Consider the following 14,934-nt stretch of genomic DNA (forward strand, 5'->3'; position numbering starts at 1 on the left):
CAGAAAGATGGTCTCCATTTGAACTCAGTAGGAGCGGCACAGCTAGGTAGGCATTTACATGATAAAGTTGCCCTCTTCAAATAAAAAAATGCTGAGCGTCTGGGAGCAGTAACCTCAACGTAAATACCTGTAAAGCCAGTTCATAAACTGACTGGGATGAAATTACTTGTAGAGTCTGCTATGTTAACGCATGTAGTCTACGCAATAAGTTTGAGGATTTAGAATCTCTTATCTACATAGAAAATTTTGACATTGTTGGCATCACAGAGTCTTTGAATAACACATCTGACCGTGACTTTTAGTGGAATACTCATTAACAGGGTACAATATATTTAGCTGTGAGCGACCACACTGAGCTGGTGACGGTGTTCTACTCTACATGAAAACTAGTCTCCACCCCCTTGTGCTATCCAAATCCAGTATTACCAACATAGATGCTAGTTACATTTAACTGAGTATTAAATCGCACATAATAAATATATGTCTTCTCTATCGTCCTCCAGCACAGTCAACTGACACAGATGAAAATTTTCTTGATCAAATTGTGGATATTTGTTGTCAAGAGGATAGCGTGATTTTTGGTGACTTTAATCTACCAGTAACAAAGTGGGGTGAACTGCTAACTGCACACTCAGGACAAGAGCTTTTCATGAATCGTTAAGAAAGCGTCCTTTATGAACAAGCAGAATATCCAACGAGAGGAAACAATATCCTAGACATCATCTTAATTACAAATGATAACCTAGTTCCAGTGATCATCGAATTATGCAGTGTAATATTTGTGCTGAAAAAGTGAAAGAAACAGAGAGCAAAGAAAGCCCAGACTATCGTAGAGCGGACTTCACCAGGCTCAGAGTGCCACTTACAACAACAGATTAGAATCAAATGACTGAAAGTGATGACATATACCAAATGTGGGAAATTTCACCAAAAAATTTAATGAAGTGGTAAAGTCATGTGTGCCACAATGTAGCAGGTGTCCGTCTGGTAACAGTAAACCAAAGTAGTGATCCAGTGTATATAAAAGTAGCTTAATAGCCAAAAAACAGGCTTACCATAACTATAAAACCACACAAAATAACGCTGATAAATTAGTGTACAATAATCTGTGCTGCATATCGAAAATAATTATCAAATGAAGCAAGAGAGCACTGGAGATCCACCTCGCTTTATACGTGCGAATCAAATCCTGAAGAATTTTATAGCTGCATCAGAAAGGAAAAGGTTATGACTATGTAGTGCCAGCAGGTTAGGTTAGGATTTAGTATATGTGAAATATAAGTATAATATTATTGTAATTTGGTAATTAAGAACAATTTAGTATAAGTGTAAGTAATTGTAATTTAGTATAGTGTAATATAAGTTTAGTTTAAGTGTGTTTTTTGTATTGTAGAGTTAAGGTAGGAGGTAAACATCTATGTATTATGCAATTCACGTTAAGTATTGCATCAGTAGGTTAGCCTCCCCCCCCCCTTCCATGAGACACGCAGGTAACAAAGATTTGGCGAACATTTAAATTAGCCGAGACTTCATAGTTTTCCGACTGAGTAATTCAAGGATCCTTAAGCCCTAATCCATTTCAGTGATAAAACATTAACTGACGAGTATCAAAAAGGGTGAAGCGATCCACCATACCCTATGAGATGTTAACCTTGAATTTCTGACCACTGCGTACTCGTACATACCCAAGCCGCGTTAACCGACACAAATAATGTCCAAACCCCACAACGAAAACTTAGCATTAAGTGATGAGATCATTATCAATACTTCTCAAATTTGTACCATCGTCGTACAATTTTTGTGAAATACTATAAGCTCAAACGCATCAATTACAGAGCAAACAACTCGTGACGTGCTTGCTAAGGAATAACTGAGTAATCGGGGAGTTGACATCCTCTGATATGTAATCGGACTAGTCCCCCTAGCCTATATAAGCCAGAGCACGCATCGTGCATGTTTTGTATATACAAGGATAGTGGAAAGTGTTAAGAATATATGGAGTAGATGGAAAGTTGTTGAATGCTGTGAAGCATATGTATGATGGTGCTAAGGCTGAAGTGCGCATGGATGGTGAACTAAGTGAATTTTTCTCTTTGGAGATTGGGTTGAAACAGGGATGTATCATGTCTCCATGGTTGTTCAATCTGTTCATGGATGGGGTAATAAAAGAGGTACAAGGTAGGGTAGTGATGTAGGAGTGGCCCTGGTGAGAGAGGATAGTGTTTGGAAACTCCCTGTACTGTTGTTTGCAGATGATACTGTGTTGTTGAGTGAAGACGAAGGGAAGCTGCAAGGCTTGGTGGATGAGTTTGGGAGAGTGTGCAAGAAACGGAATCTAAAGGTGAATGTAGGGAAGAGTAAAGTGATGGTCTTTGAGAGAGGTGAAGTCAGTGAATGAACAGTGAGGTTGGATGGTGAGGAATTGGAAAATGTGAGTACATTTAAGTACTTGGGTAGTGTGATGAGTAAGGATGGAGGTTTGGAGGGTGAAGTGGTTGAAAGGGTACAGCAGGGAAGAAAGGTTGCTGGTTCTTTGAAAGCAGTGATAAGAAACAGGGAAATGAGCATGGAAGTGAAAAAGTTATTACATGACAGTATTGTGATACCAACTCTAACGTATGGAAGTGAAGCTTGGACGTTGTTGGAAGGACACAAGTCAAGAGTGAGAGCAGAGGAAATGAGTTATTTAAGAGGAGCCTGTGTAGTCACACGGAGAGACAGGTTGACGAATGAGGATATAAAGGAGCATTGTGGTGTGGATGTGGATGTGATAGGAAGTGTTATGAGGAACACACTGAGGTGGTTTGGCCATGTGGAGAGGATGGAGGGTGAAAGACTGACGAAGAGAGTGTATTTGAGGGAGGTAGAGAGGGGAAGAGGGAGGGAGAGGCCGAGGATGATATGGAGGGATGGGGTGGAAAGGTATGAGAGAGGGGGGTGTGAGTTGGGAGTAGGGCAGTGATATGGCGGGGAACAGGACGACGTGGAGGCGATTTGTTTGTGGGCACCCGAAATGGGATTGAGGCGTCTGGCAATAGATATATATAAATATATATATATATATATATTGTTACGGAACAGAGAGAGATAATGAGCACTTTAAGTGAGAATACTATAAATCACTACTGTCCCGCAAAGTTCCAGATTCAAAACAAAAGAGTTAGGTAAAATTACAAGTTAAAGTTTAATGCTCAAACTAACAACTAAACATTCAGGATTCATAAGGATAATGTAATGGCAAAAAACAGGTTAGATATATGGTTAACTGCAATAGCCGCTATTAACACGAAATTAGCAAGAGTAAATTTATCTAAGTCAGCCCTGATAAAATGAGAAAACCGGATAATGCTCAGTTAATGCAAGATATATTATTACAGATACAAAATATTATTACTACTGGCTGACAGTAGAAACTTCACACTAATCACAAAAACCTCACTAGGCCTACGAATTAACACCTTATGCTATACAGTACAAGAAAAAATGTAATAACACTTATACTCAAATTACACAGCAGCTAGATGGTTGGAGACTTCCTGACCACTCACAAAAATAATAACAACTGTACAGGGGAGGACAGAGATGTGAACAAAATGAGTAATAGATCTAAGTGGCAATTAATGCAGAGACTGAGCTCATTATATAGGGGCCGGCAGAGCTTGATACAACTTGTAAGAAGGAAGCGCAAATGAAGCGATAGGGGACAAAGAGTTGACAATCCTGCTCTGAACAACAGAAAGAACGACTTACTCTACTATAAGGGAGGAGGGGGGGAGTGAGGTAGAACACGCTCGTGATCAAACATGCAGCATACTGTACGTTAGAATTATACAAAGGATGATGAAATCAAAGGCTATGTAACACCTCCCCACAAAGAAAAAAAAAAAATTACAAAGGAAATTTCTTATTACTCTAAAACAATCTGTCTAAAGTCTAGATAAGCAATCCGCAATAACATTTTCTTTCCCCTTGACATGTTGTATGTCTAATGTATACTCCTGAAGAAGTAGACTTCATCTTGTCAATCTCTGATTTTTATCTTTAAACTTACTAAGGAATTTCAGTGGGTTATGATCGGCATAAATGACTATGGGGTCAAAACCAGAACACAAATAAAATGGAAAATGCTGTAAACCCAAAATCAAGGCCAAAAGCTCTTTCTCAATAGTTGAGTAGTTCTTTTGAGGTGGAGTGAACTTCTTACTGTAATATGATACAGGGTGTTCAATACCCTGATCATCCTCTTGCAGCAAAACAGCCCCAGCTCCTGTATCACTTGTGTCAACAGCCATCTTAAAAGGCTTGGCAAAATTTGGAGTAGCGAGCACTGGCTGACTTAATAGGATAGCTTTAAGTTTGCTGAAAGAGGATTCACAGTTATCGGTCCAGACAAATTTAACTCCCTTTTTCAGTAGGTCTGTAAGTGGTGATACAAGAATTGAAAAGTTAAGAACAAATCTCCTGTAATAACCTACCATTCCCAAAAATCTTTGTAGCTCTTTCCTACTTTTTTGGTCTGGGAAGATCACTTATAACCTGAACCTTAGCTCCTGGTGGTGCAACGTGTCCATCACCAATTACGTACCCAAGGTACTGAACTTTAGCTTGACCAAACTCACACTTTGATAAATTAGCTACAAGATTAGCCTGAACCAAACGCTCAAGAAATTTACTGACATGGCATAGGTGATCTTTCCAGTTGTCACTGAAGATTAATACATCATCAATATAAACAACACACCCTGCCAAACCCTCTGTTACAAAATTCATGAGCTTCTGAAATGTGGCTGGTGCATTCTTCATACCATATGGCATTACAGAACATGCAAAAATCTTTCCTAGTGTTACAAAACATGAGATCTCCCTAGCACGTTCAGTCATAGGTACTTGCCAGTATCCCTTTAACAAATCAAACTTACTTATGTACCTAGCCTTTCCGATCTTGTCTATGCAATCTTCCACGCGAGGGAGAGGGTAAGTGTCTGTTTTGGTTATCTGATTAACACGTCTGTAGTCGATGCAAAGCCGCTGTGACCCACCTGGCTTAGGGACTAGAGTGACAGGAGAACTCCACTCGCTCTGACAGGGCTCAATCATCTTGTGGTCCAACAGGTAGCCAAGCTCCTTCTGGATGAGAGGAACTTTCACTGGGTTCACACGGTAAGGAGGCAGTTTAATTGGCTTTGCATCTCCAACATCGACATCATGCATCAACACAGTGGTTCTTCCTGGAGTGGCACGGAACACTTGCGGGTACTCCTACAGTAATGCCGAAAACTCCTGCTCTTCCTCGGGAGCTAGATGAGAAAGCTTAGTCTGGAGATCATTCATGATATCAGGATTCTTCCGCAAACTATCACTCAGGCTCATGCTGCATGGGAGAACTTCACTTGCAGACTCGGGTGGAACAGCTACAGTGCAGACTGGGTTATTTTCGTCCCGCCTGTGATATAACTTCAGCATGTTGATATGACAAAGTTGCTTGTTCTTTCTACGATCTGGTGTGGCGATGGCATAGTTGACATCACTGAGTTTCTTCTCCACGAAATAAGGACCACTAAACTTGGCTTGAAGAGGTTGCCCATGCACCGGTAGCAGAATCAAAACCTGATCTCCTGGCTGAAAGTGGCGTAACCTGGACTTCTTATCATACCAAGTCATCATCTTCTCCTGAGAAGCTCCTAAATTCTCTCTCGCCAGCTGTAAAGCAGTGGACAGCCGTTCTTTGAACTTCATTACATACTCCAGCAGGTTGACGTCATCTTCCTCCGACAGCCAGCATTCCTTGAGTAGCTTAAGGGGTCCTCTTACTTCATGGCCAAACAGTAGTTCAAAAGGTGAGAAGCCCAGTGATTCATTTGGAGATTCTCTTGCGGCAAGTACAACGAATGGAAGACCTTTATACCAGTCTTTCTGATGTTCCAAACAGTATTTCTTGAGCATCGATTTGAGTGTTTGATGATATCTCTCCAACGCTCCTTGGGTCTGGGGATGGTAAGCTGAAGACGTGATCTGGGTGATGCCCAACTCCTTCAGAGACTGCTTGAAAACATTTGACATGAAATTACTTCCCCGGTCTGACTGTACCTCCTTGGGCAGACCAAACTTTGTGAAGAACCCTAGCATTTCCTTAGCCACATTCTTTGCTGAGATATTTCTAAGTGGAATGGCTTCAGGATAACGAGTAGCCATATCAATCAGGGTCAACACATAAGTAAATCCTGAAGAAGTCTTAGGAAGAGGGCTCACAATATCCACCAACACACGGGTGAATGTCGCCTCAAAAGGAGGAATGGGAACTAGAGGTGCAACCTTTTCTGTCTGATTACACTTCCCCACAACTTGACAGGTGTGACAAGACTTACAATACCAGGAAACATCCCTGAAGATACCTGGCCAGTTGAAGTGTTTCAAAATGCGTGCCACAGTCTTCCTCACTCCAAGGTGTCCTGCCAAACTGGAATCATGAGCCACTCTAATGATATCCTGCCTACAAACACGAGGGATGACAACTTGATGTACAACCTCCCATTCACAGTCGGCTGATGCTGTTGGAGGTCTCCACTTCCTCATAAGTACTCCTGACTTTATATAATAACAAGTAGAAGCACCAGCTGACTCTTCCTCACTGCAAGCAGAGTTAGCCAGACCTTTCAACTCAGGGTCAGCAACCTGCAACTCAGCCAACTCTTGACGAGACAAATTATCAACACTACGGGGTACTGCCTCATCTGCTGAGTGGTCCAAATTAGCAAGAAAAGTGTCAGCTGGGATAACATCATCATCATCATTATCCTCTAAGTCACCAGTAACTTTAGACTTAGCCCTAGTGACAGCACATACAGAGAACACATCAGGGACATCACAATCCTGGGTCGCAGCCACTGGCTCCCTAGACAACTGAGGAGCTGGACACACTTGACTTCCACCAATATCATTTCCAAGTAAGAAAGTTACACCTGACATTGGGAGTGTCTCAACCAACCCAACCATAACGGAACCATTAACAAAACCAGACTCTAAATTCACTCTGCACAGAGGGACAGAGAAGTAATTATTCCCTACACCTTGTAAGATTACAGTTTCATCAGAGGAATTAACATTAGAGCCTAAAACACTGGTCAGCATAAGGGATTGGCAAGCACCTGTATCACGATATATTTTAACTGATTTCCTGTCATTACTGTCCAGAGGACTGACAAAACCATCAGACAGGAAATTAGCACATGAACTCTTGAGAATGTCACCCACGTTACTGCTCAAAAGAGGAGCTTCATCATGAGAATTTAATTTACCCCTCAAAGCAGGTTCAGTTAACTCAGTTAAAGAATTCTGGGAACTCTCAAGGGTGGACACTAGACCAATTGACTGAATATTTAAAGACTCCTTTTTGTTCACATCACGCTGTCTCCTGAAACATTTCTCCGTAGTATGACCAAGCTTACTACAATAAGTACATTTACTTTTCTGAAATCTAGAGGTGAAGCTGGTATTTACTTCCTAAGAAACATCATCTTTATTCTCTTTCCTGTTACCTGTACTCTGAGTAGAGGCAACGTACTTACTCTCAGCTTTCCTTTTTTCTTTAGAATATCTCTTGTGAGTGAGAACATATTCATCAGCTAAAACTGCAGCATCAGACAAATTATCTATTCTTTTCTCATCAAGATATAGGCTTACATCATTATTAATACACCTTTTGAAGTCCTCCAGCAAAATCATCTGCTTAAATTTACCAAAATCAGAATCCACATTCTTAGAATTTAACCACTGCTCCAACAGATCTTCTTTGATTTTTGCATACTCAACATGGGACTGCTTATTTTGCTTATAAGTTGTCCTAAATTTTACTCTATGGGCTTCAGGAACAAGCTCATAGGCCTTAAGAATCAAGCTCTTAACTACATCACAATTATCAGATTGATCCTAAGGCAAAGATGCGTAAGTTACTTGAGCTTTACCGGTGAGAACAGTTTGAAGGAGTACTGGCCAATACTTTTTGGGCCAATTAAAACCTGTAGCTACGCTCTCAAACAACTGAAAATACTTTGTTAAATCAAATTCATTAAAAGGAGGGACAAGTTTAACATTTTTAGCCACATCAAAATCATCAGAGCGAGATGATCCAGTTCCACCTTGTTTCATGCAATACTCATGGTCTGCCTGAATCCTAGCAATTTCAACTTGTGCCTCAGCCTCCTTAGCACGAGCCTGAAACTCAGCCTCCTTAGCATTTGCCTGAAACTCAGCCTCCTTAGCACGAGCCTCCTACAGGGCTAGCTGTAACTTAGCTATTTCAATCTGCGTTTGCTCATTTGGAGGAGTTACATTAAACAAGCTTTCATTAATCATGTCAACAATTTGATCTTTAGAATGATGAGAGTGAACTGCAATTCCCAATTGTTGAGCAACAAGCTTAAGTTCATTCTTTGTTCTGTTTTCTACATCACACACTGTTTGCTCATTTGACAAAAAATCTTTGGCTTCATCAAGAGTAGTAATAGTAGACATCATGAATAAATCACAGTCACAAAATATCAAGCAATATCCTTATGATAATATCCTGAATATCCTGATAAGAGGTCGCCAAATTTATGTTACGGAACAGAGAGAGATAATGAACACTTTAAGTGAGAATACTAAAAATCACTACTGTCCCGCAAAGTTCCAGGTTCAAAAGAAAAGAGTTAGGTAAAATTACAAGTTAAAGTTTAATGCTCAAACTAACAACTAAACATTCAGGATTCATAAGGATAATGTTATGGCAAAAAACAGGTTAGATATATGGTTAACAGAAATAGCCGCTATTAACACGAAATTAGCAAGAGTAAATTTATCTAAGTCAGCCCTGATAAAATGAGAAAACGGATAATGCTCAGTTAATGCAAGATATATTATTACAGATACAAAATATTATTACTACTGGCTGACAGTAAAAGCTTCACACTAATCACAAAAACCTCACTAGGCCTAAGAATTAACACCTTATGCTACACAGTACAAGAAAAAATGTAATAACACTTATACTCAAATTACACAGCTGCTAGATGGTTGGAGACTTCTTGAGCACTCACAAAAATAATAACAACTGTAAAGGAGAGGACAGAGATGTGAACAAAATGAGGAGTAGATGTAAGTGGCTATTAATGCAGAGACTGAGCTCATTATATAGGGGCCGGCAGAGCTTGATACAACTTGTAAGAAGGACGCGCAAATGAAGCCATAGGGGACAAAGAGTTGACATTCCTGTTCTGAACAACAGAAAGAACGACTTACTCTACTATAAGGGAGGAGGGGGGGAGTGAGGTAGAACACGCTCGTGATCAAACATGCAGCATACTGTACGTTAAGATTATACAAAGGATGATGAAATCGCGTTGAGTACACCGCTTCCCGTCCGATCAGCGAAGTTAAGCAACGTTGGGTCTGGTTAGTACTTGGATGGGTGACCGCCTGGGAACACCAGATGCTGTTGGCATCCCTACGTGTCAAGTGGGGTTGGTGGAGGATTAGTGCCCCTCCCTGTAAAACAATTAACTCTAAGCCCTTGACCACCCCGTCTGGGATACATGGCGTCTGGCAATGAACGAATGAATGAATGATGAAATCATAGGCTATGTAACAATATATATATATATATATATATATATATATATATATATATATATGTGTGTGTGTGTGTGTACATATATATATATGGCCTTATTGACCAGGGGCTTCGGCCCCAATGGTCGATAGGCAAAAAAAAAAAAAAAAAAAAGTGCGTGTGATTCCGTGACCATCTGTCGTCTCGTTCACATGTCAGTGCTTAAAGTCCTAATATCCCCCCCCCCCAATTATTTCCACATTAAGTTTGTTATTTACGTTGACCATTCCATTCATATTGTGAGATGTGGAGAATAGAATGAGTATCAGTTGTAATCGTTAGCATAAATCTTGATTTGTGATTCCGTGATCATCTCTCGTCACATTCACAGGCCACAACACCAACCAAAATCTTAGTCTTGCCAGCCACGTTGTCACACACTAATTTACGCTTCCCGCCCCCCTTCTCTGTTTGGGCCAAATCTAGATTTAGTTTGGGATGTGATTGGACAAAACATCTTTCCTTACTTCAATGAGGTATAAGAGTGTGATTGTTTATATAGGACTGAGAAATTTCTTTACTCAAGGGCGGGAAAAGTAATCAGAGCAATTTGTTATTTTTTTTTCCCTTAGATTCGGGAGTTTGTAAACAGTAAGCCTGTTGTAAAATTTGAGTCTTCTTGTCATCTGGACTGGCTGATTTATAGACATGTCTCATTTTTAGTAAGATAATGGTGATTCACAGTTCTAAGCATCGACCCTCCCCGAGTCCACCAGTGACCAAGGAGGACTGCACCCGATGTTGTTCATTAGATCATCCAAGAAGACCATTGTGAGAGGAATCAATAATCAGAATATTGTGAAATAGAATTTATTAACATTAGAGGTACCATTAAAGGAAATGTAACACCATAGCTTAGGTTTTCCAACTACCTTCTCTAATCAGCATGGAGTGGGTGGCCCGCAAGGTGTACTAGGGAGTAAATGGACCGTAAATCCAAACCAACATTAAACTCACGCATCCCCTTTTAAGTGGGAATTCGAGTCTAACTTTTTTTTTTTTTTTGGACACGTCTTGACTAACTAGTTTGGACCTATCAGAGAATAGGCAAATAATTCACTCCAGTTAGGCTTGGATTTCACGGTCAAAGTTAAGCTCAGTACCCCTAGTGGCAACCACGTTGGTAACTTAAAAAAGATATATCAAGGTCAGTACACTGATGACCAAATTGCCACCACTACAACTACGTCTATAGGCCCTCTAGAAAAGCACAATAGCAAACACACAGAAAATGAGGTTGAAATGGTGAACATTTTCAACAATTACTTTGCGTCTGTTTTTACAGTAGAAAACACCACCAGAAACCTACTGTCACCCATAGACCAAGCAAACAGCACCGTCCTCAGTTACTATACTATCCACAATAGCTATATCCCTTCAGACATAAATAGTACAAGCATAAACAAAACTCTTGGCCCTGATAAAATATCACCGAGAATTCTCAAAGAAGCAAAAAAAATGAGTTACTGATGAAACTCTCTATCTTATTCAATAAATCATTAAATACTGAGAAAGTCCCATGTGAATGGAAACTAGCAAATGTTACACCAGTTTTCAAAAACGGAAATAAGTCGCATCCAGGAAATTACAGGCCAATCAGCTTGACATCAGGGGTATGCAAATTAATGAAAACAATCATACTAGACAAAATAGTTAATTATCTACAAGAAAATAATTACAGACTCGCAACATGGATTCAGAGATCGTCGTTGATGCTTAACTAACTTACTGGACTTCTTCCATGATGTTTATGAATATGACGACTGAAGAGCAGTAGGTATAATTTACCTCGACTTTCAGAAAGTATTTGACACTGTCCCTCACAAGTGCCTTCCAGGCAAAATAGAAGCCCTTGGAATAAAAGGAAATATGCAGCAATGGTTACAAGACTAGATTTCAGACCAAAAACAGTGAGTTGTGATAAGCAGAAAGGAATCCAAGTGGTATAATGTGATTAGTGGCATTCCCTAGGGCTCAGTACTTGGACTGATTCTTTTTATTATCTACATAAACGACACAGATGAGGGTCTAAATTGTAAAATATCCATATTTGCAGACGTTGCTATAATAACCAATAAAGTAACTTCAAATTTACAGTGGCAGCTGTTACAAAATGACCTTAATACTTTTGCAAGCTGGGTCGAAAATGGCAAATAAAATTCAACATAGAAAAATGCAAAACCCTCATATTGGACGTAACAATATCGATGCAAATTACAAAATGAATAATATCCAGTTATCAAGTACAGACAATGTAAGGAATCTTGGTGCGATAATAAAAATCGACCTAAAACTGAGTAAGCAGTGCACCGAGGCAGTTAAAACTGCAAACAAGCTGGTGGGTTTTATTGGAAGAACTTTCGAGTTTAGATAGGAAAAAGTCATACTTGCCTTGTACAGCTCACTGGTGCACCCCCCTCTCTAGTATTGTGTGCAGTTCTGGTCTCCATACTCCAGGAAAGACATAGAAAAAAGAGAGAGAACTATGCAGGCTAAGAGGTGACCTTACTGAAGTTTTCAAAATCATAAAGGGATATGACAACTTAGACATGAATAAATATTTTAAAATAGACCAGTCGAGTCAAACAAGAAGTAATGGCTGCAAAATTATGGGAAAGCGTTTCCAATCCCATGAAGCAAAATACTCTCCTTCAACAGTCGTAAACATCTGGAACAGATTACCCTCAGATACCGTGAACAGTATCTCAGTTAAGACATTTAAAAACAAAGTAGACAAGTACTTGCATCTTTTTCTGTCAGAATAACTTACTTCTACCAGCTACGTATAAGTTCATTCCCCTCCTGTCTACAAGACACCCCGTAAAAGTAATGTACCCGTACATAGCATCGCGTCACATCGTTATTTATTTTTCAATTTATTCAATGCAAATAAGGCAATATAAGCACAGATTAGGATCTGCACAGATAACCTTGAGTTAACAGTCACTACTCTTACTTTAGACCTGTGATGGGCTGTGGATCATTGAGGGTCCTTGTTAGCTAAGTGACCACCATGGGTATTTTTTTTAATGTACCAGGGTCACTGCTTCAGGAGGTAACTTGTGAACTTGTCCTGCTTGGAAGAGTTCCTTGTCTCAGTAGAGTGAACGGAGTTGCGGCCTAATTGACTACTTCCTACCTTAAAAGCGTCAGGCAGTGCTGCCCCGCCACCCCTGAACATCCACATTGTTCAGTGTGCAATTTCCATCCAGTGTCTATAGAGGCCCTGTTAACTCAGCGCACGCAAACATGTCATGCCGTAGTTATTTGTTTATTTGATTATTTTTTCTGTCAGGTTATTCAGACTGGTAGCTTACAGATATAGTATTGTGGAATGTAACTTTTCCTTTCCAGACTTTCCTATGAAATTTCCATGTCAGTTTTTCCATGCTGCATGGTGGTTCTTCCCAAATTTTCCTGATGGGTTTGGAGATGGGGGAGCCTTCTTGCTTTACTACCCTTATTCTTGAGCATGTTGTGTTAGATCTTGTAGTCACAGTCTACTCTGTAACATGCAGCCTTGAAAGGACCATAACGTCTGTTGCTGTCTGCTTTTCTTTGTATTTCTTTGTATACTCTGTAACAAGCGACCATAAAACGACCATTAGGTCTGTTGCTGTTTGATTTCCTTTGTTTTCCCTTTGTATTCCTCCTCCTCCTCATCATCATCATTATCATCATCATCATCATCATCATCATTATCATCATCATCATCATCATCATCATCATCATCATCATCCATCTTCTTCTTCTTTTTCTTTTTCTTCTTCTTTTCTTCTTCTTCTTTCTTCTTCTTCTTCTTCTTCTTCTTCTTTTACTTCTTCTTTTTTTCTTTTTCTTCTTTTTTATTTTTCTTCTTATTATTCTTATTCATCCTCCTCCTCCTCCTCCTCCTTCACCTCCTCCTTTTTCTTTCTTCATCTCTATCATCTTCACCTTCGTCTTCGTCTTCGTCTTCTTTCTTACACCCCTCTTGTTTGTAAATTGTAATGCGATCACCTTTTTTTTTTTTTTTTTTTTTCACCGATGGGTTTCATATCCACTGTGTCGGAAGAGCGATAAATGATGCCCGAAAAGGGTCAGAGATAACTGGTCGGGAACAGGTCTACTTTTGCAGTTTTTTTTAGATAACACTCACTAGAAAGGTAAAGGGTGAGGAAAGGATGAAATACTTTAATTTTGAAATCAATCGGTCAATATTTTAGACTACGGAACAGTGTCACACCTTCGGTAGTTTAATTTCAAAAGCGTTATTCAACTCGGATTTAACTGGGCGGAACGATTTAGGGCCAGAAATATATTAAACTGTTCAGTTTTGAGAACAGTAAGTCAAAGGTCAAGGTCACAGGCCTAAGTCAAAAGATAGGTAATGGACGTATCGCAAGGCGTGGGTGGTGTTGTCTCTCAGTGCTACTTGGTATTTTCTCCATAATATTTTATTCAGCTCAAGAGAGACTTTTCACACAGTAGCGGGTTAGCCACAGCCTTCATTAATCCCTTCACCGCTACGACGCTCGTGTGTTAAGTGACTTAGAAAAACCTTCGGAGGTTTCTTACATACAGGCTTTTAAGAACTAGTAAAACCATATAAAATGTATGAAGGTGTAGGTACGGCAGCGGCCCAAAACCTTGGGAACGAGGTCAAGACAGAAAAATGACATGTAATTCCATGCATACATTTTTCTGTGCTCAATCGGTAGAGAGTTGGCCTGCAGTCCTGACGGACCCGGGTTCAAATCCCGCTGAGGCAGGGAACAGTTTAAGGATTTGAATTTCACAAAATCAGACTTTACTGATCTACCAGAAGACCCGCCGACATGTCGTAAAAATACCCCCGCTAATTCCAATACACCAGTCCTGTATGAGACAGCCCTAGCATGTATTCAATATGGACGGTGGGTGTTAGCGCCGAAGAGGTGACATATAGAGGTGTGTGGTACGTAGGAGGACTACTGGGCCTTGAAAGCAGGCTGTGAAGCCTATGCCCAGAGTCGGTCACATTAAAAAAAAAAAAAAAAAAAAAAAAAGATCATTATGGTGTAGTATAAGTACACCCAAGAATGTATGGATAATAATATAACTATAACCTAGCCACGTAGTACACTAAGACATCAACAAAATAAATGTAGGGATGGGATTACATGTAGTTTTACTGCTTCCACCTTGTTCCGATGGTTTGGGGCACAACGCCATACCTACAACTTAATACATTTTATGATTTTTTGTTGCTATTCACTACAACCACAATATATAATTCACCACAACCACACAATATTACTCACTACAGC

General features: G+C 39.9%; 1 protein-coding gene and 1 pseudogene across 1 annotated transcript in view; both read left to right on the top strand.

Moving 5' to 3' along the window:
* LOC145410757 (uncharacterized) overlaps positions 1 to 14,934 on the top strand; it is an 83,595-nt gene that overhangs the window by 17,359 nt on the left and 51,302 nt on the right. The window lies entirely within an intron of this gene.
* Positions 9,360 to 9,478, top strand: LOC145412250 (5S ribosomal RNA; annotated as a pseudogene).

Source organism: Coenobita brevimanus, chromosome 11 (genome assembly GCF_032717465.1).
Source record: "Coenobita brevimanus isolate Jiangsu-jjx chromosome 11, ASM3271746v2, whole genome shotgun sequence".
NCBI classification, from domain to species: domain Eukaryota; kingdom Metazoa; phylum Arthropoda; class Malacostraca; order Decapoda; family Coenobitidae; genus Coenobita; species Coenobita brevimanus.